Here is a 5,000-nt window from a genome sequence, read left to right on the forward strand (position 1 = left end):
TCGCCTTCGAACCTCTAACTTTCGTTCTTGATTAATGAAAACATACTTGGCAAATGCTTTCGCTTCTGTTCGTCTTGCGACGATCCAAGAATTTCACCTCTAACGTCGCAATACGAATGCCCCCGCCTGTCCCTATTAATCATTACCTCGGGTTCCGAAAACCAACAAAATAGAACCGAGGTCCTATTCCATTATTCCATGCACACAGTATTCAGGCGGGCTTGCCTGCTTTAAGCACTCTAATTTGTTCAAAGTAAACGTGCCGGCCCACCGAGACACTCAACAAAGAGCACCCTGGTAGGATTTAAACGGGGTCCGCCTCGGGACGCGAAAGCACCCCTTCGGCTCGCCCCACCGGCAGGACGTCCCACGATACATGCCAGTTAAACACCGACGGGCGGTGAACCAACAGCGTGGGACACAAATCCAACTACGAGCTTTTTAACCGCAACAACTTTAATATACGCTATTGGAGCTGGAATTACCGCGGCTGCTGGCACCAGACTTGCCCTCCAATAGATACTCGTTAAAGGATTTAAAGTGTACTCATTCCGATTACGGGGCCTCGGATGAGTCCCGTATCGTTATTTTTCGTCACTACCTCCCCGTGCCGGGAGTGGGTAATTTGCGCGCCTGCTGCCTTCCTTGGATGTGGTAGCCGTTTCTCAGGCTCCCTCTCCGGAATCGAACCCTGATTCCCCGTTACCCGTTACAACCATGGTAGGCGCAGAACCTACCATCGACAGTTGATAAGGCAGACATTTGAAAGATGCGTCGCCGGTACGAGGACCGTGCGATCAGCCCAAAGTTATTCAGAGTCACCAAGGCAAACGGACCAGACAAGCCAATCCGATTGGTTTTGATCTAATAAAAGCGTCCCTTCCATCTCTGGTCGGGACTCTGTTTGCATGTATTAGCTCTAGAATTACCACAGTTATCCAAGTAACGTGGGTACGATCTAAGGAACCATAACTGATTTAATGAGCCATTCGCGGTTTCACCTTAATGCGGCTTGTACTGAGACATGCATGGCTTAATCTTTGAGACAAGCATATGACTACTGGCAGGATCAACCAGGGAGCTGCGTCAACTAGAGCTGAGCAGCCGGCCGCCCGGGAGTGTGTCCCGGGGGCCCGCGCGAACACGCAAGCGTCCGCTCAATTATTCTGCAAACAGGAGGAGGCCGAGCTCCCCTGCACGATACACCTCGAAACCCTCTCAGGTCCCGGCGGCGCGCAGCGCCGTCCTAGGTACTTGGTCGGTTTCGAGAGAGGCGCAATCGCCCGGAGTTAGGCGAGTAGACGGTTTTAGTGCGAACACCCTTGCTCCCAACTGAGCTTGCCGCTGCCGACAGAGGCCCGGGAGCGTGCTGTCGTGGCATTGCCGGCGGGAGACAACACGCGCCACCTATGGTGACCGGCAGCTCCAACGCCAGCGCCACACAAGGGCAAAGCCCCACTTGGGTGCAGAAGCGAACTCTCCCAGCACAGCGCACGCGCCAACACGTCCGCACAACTGCGATACAAACCACCTGCGAGAACCGCTGGGGCGACCGAGCAGCAGACGGCGTCGCGGCGCCGAGTGCCAGGCGGCGGCGCATCCTCAACGCACACAGTCCTCAATCAGACCAGCACACTGCAGATGTCCACCGCGCTTCGCACCGGGCTCGGCTGAACCAACTTTGGCCGCCAGGCGCCGCGTGCAGGGTGCGCCGCAGCGTAGCTGCGCCGCCTGCCGAGCCCGTCGGCTGGCGCTCCTGCCACTCGGCGCCCCCCACCAGCCGCCTGTTGCGCGTGCGCCCACGCAGCGCGCGGCCAACACGCCGGGCGGCCCCCCTTCACCGGCCGGGAACAGTCCCACCAAGCCACCGCCGCGTATCGCTTCATACCCACATGGGCCTAGTCACGTGTGTGGATGTGGCGGGTACCGCTGAAACAACCGGTTAATAGCTGTACCGATCGTCGCCATCACAGATTCACCTCCAGCGTGAACAACCGCTCAACAACGGATTTCCAGTTCATTTGCGTATCTTGGGCAGTAAACGTAGATGTCCACCTACATTTGCGAATTCAACAATTCTTGCATGCCAGGATGTCATGTGTCACGACACGCTACATCAGACCACATACACACTGCGACATGTGCAGAAGAGAACACGTGGAAGGTGGCCCGCGCACGTATGCGATGTCCCTTCCGCGATCCACTGTCAACCGGCATCTGCGGCATGTCCCAGATATGGAACGCGGTCCACCAGGGTAGCACTTTGTGTGAGGCAATACGACAAAGTCGGAATACACGCGTCACTACATCACACGGCTCACGCTGACCTGACCTGACTCACCGCACCACCACCCCCAGCGACCCAGGGTGACATACAATGCGTTCGTACGTTCCTCCCACACGCCTCTACGGCGTACCACAGTGCAACCTAGCTGTTATTGGGAGACGAGACAAGTAGCATCGAGCACAACATATGGAAATTGAGATTCGACACCGTTGGGCACAGCCAGCGTACGGTCACACGTATCACACTACTTCACTCTGTACGTAACTACCGATGATCGGTACAGCGTGTGGGTTACGCGTACGACATCAGCGGACAATGGACACAGACCATACCACGACGTACACTGAGGGCGTCGACATCTGAACGCAACTGAACAGCTGCGAGGCTCATTTAACACTCAAACGCCAGACCGACCAGCTTGAGAGGACGGAGACACAAAGAGAGGGGCAGAGGGGGGGGGGGGGGGCGATATAGTCCTATTGCAGTACAATTGACAGTGGATAGCGGGAATATGTGGAAAGTAAGCAACACTCGCAAGACATCTACATGAGGATAACAACGACACCAGAGATTCCGAGCAGTGAACTATGTTAGGCAAAGGGACAACGTGGGTTAGGTTAAGGGACAACGTGGGTTAGGTTAAGGGACAACGTGGGTTAGGTTAAGGGACAACGTGGGTTAGGTTAAGGGACAACGTGGGTTAGGTTAAGGGACAACGTGGGTTAGGTTAAGGGACAACGTGGGTTAGGTTAAGGGACAACGTGGGTTAGGTTAAGGGACAACGTGGGTTAGGTTAAGGGACAACGTGGGTTAGGTTAAGGGACAACGTGGGTTAGGTTAAGGGACAACGTGGGTTAGGTTAAGGGACAACGTGGGTTAGGTTAAGGGACAACGTGGGTTAGGTTAAGGGACAACGTGGGTTAGGTTAAGGGACAACGTGGGTTAGGTTAAGGGACAACGTGGGTTAGGTTAAGGGACAACGTGGGTTAGGTTAAGGGACAACGTGGGTTACGTTAAGGGACAACGTGGGTTACGTTAAGGGACAACGTGGGTTACGTTAAGGGACAACGTGGGTTACGTTAAGGGACAACGTGGGTTACGTTAAGGGACAACGTGGGTTAGGTTAAGGGACAACGTGGGTTAGGTTAAGGGACAACGTGGGTTAGGTTAAGGGACAACGTGGGTTAGGTTAAGGGACAACGTGGGTTAGGTTAAGGGACAACGTGGGTTAGGTTAAGGGACAATGTGGGTTAGGTTAAGGGACAACGTGGGTTAGGTTAAGGGACAACGTGGGTTAGGTTAAGGGACAACGTGGGTTAGGTTAAGGGACAACGTGGGTTAGGTTAAGGGACAACGTGGGTTAGGTTAAGGGACAACGTGGGTTAGGTTAAGGGACAACGTGGGTTAGGTTAAGGGACAACGTGGGTTAGGTTAAGGGACAACGTGGGTTAGGTTAAGGGACAACGTGGGTTAGGTTAAGGGACAACGTGGGTTAGGTTAAGGGACAACGTGGGTTAGGTTAAGGGACAACGTGGGTTAGGTTAAGGGACAACGTGGGTTACGTTAAGGGACAACGTGGGTTACGTTAAGGGACAACGTGGGTTACGTTAAGGGACAACGTGGGTTACGTTAAGGGACAACGTGGGTTACGTTAAGGGACAACGTGGGTTACGTTAAGGGACAACGTGGGTTAGGTTAAGGGACAACGTGGGTTAGGTTAAGGGACAACGTGGGTTAGGTTAAGGGACAACGTGGGTTAGGTTAAGGGACAACGTGGGTTAGGTTAAGGGACAACGTGGGTTAGGTTAAGGGACAACGTGGGTTAGGTTAAGGGACAAATTGAGTTAGGTTAAGGGACAAATTGAGTTAGGTTAAGGGACAAATTGAGTTAGGTTAAGGGACAAATTGAGTTAGGTTAAGGGACAAATTGAGTTAGGTTAAGGGACAAATTGAGTTAGGTTAAGGGACAAATTGAGTTAGGTTAAGGGACAAATTGAGTTAGGTTAAGGGACAAATTGAGTTAGGTTAAGGGACAAATTGAGTTAGGTTAAGGGACAAATTGAGTTAGGTTAAGGGACAAATTGAGTTAGGTTAAGGGACAAATTGAGTTAGGTTAAGGGACAAATTGAGTTAGGTTAAGGGACAAATTGAGTTAGGTTAAGGGATAATCTGGTACAACCACAGTTAGGTTAAGCGATAATCTGGTACAGCCACAGTTAGGTTAAGCGATAATCTGGTACAGCCACAGTTAGGTTAAGCGATAATCTGGTACAGCCACAGTTAGGTTAAGCGATAATCTGGTACAGCCACAGTTAGGTTAAGCGATAATCTGGTACAGCCACAGTTAGGTTAAGCGATAATCTGGTACAGCCACAGTTAGGTTAAGCGATAATCTGGTACAGCCACAGTTAGGTTAAGCGATAATCTGGTACAGCCACAGTTAGGTTAAGCGATAATCTGGTACAGCCACAGTTAGGTTAAGCGATAATCTGGTACAGCCACAGTTAGGTTAAGCGATAATCTGGTACAGCCACAGTTAGGTTAAGCGATAATCTGGTACAGCCACAGTTAGGTTAAGCGATAATCTGGTACAGCCACAGTTAGGTTAAGCGATAATCTGGTACAGCCACAGTTAGGTTAAGCGATAATCTGGTACAGCCACAGTTAGGTTAAGCGATAAAGTTGGTTAAATTCGGTATTGTGTGGGAAGGGG

General features: G+C 51.8%; 1 non-coding gene across 1 annotated transcript in view; it reads right to left on the reverse strand.

The window, feature by feature from the left end:
• Positions 1–1,080, reverse strand: part of LOC126329517 (small subunit ribosomal RNA) — a 1,893-nt gene extending 813 nt beyond the window's left edge. The window contains exon 1 of the ribosomal RNA XR_007562303.1: positions 1–1,080. This exon is cut by the window's left edge and continues 813 nt beyond it. This is a non-coding gene — a ribosomal RNA (small subunit ribosomal RNA).
• Positions 1,081–5,000: the final 3,920 nt, after the last annotated feature.

Source organism: Schistocerca gregaria, unplaced genomic scaffold (genome assembly GCF_023897955.1).
Source record: "Schistocerca gregaria isolate iqSchGreg1 unplaced genomic scaffold, iqSchGreg1.2 ptg001188l, whole genome shotgun sequence".
Classification (NCBI taxonomy): Eukaryota; Metazoa; Arthropoda; class Insecta; order Orthoptera; family Acrididae; genus Schistocerca; species Schistocerca gregaria.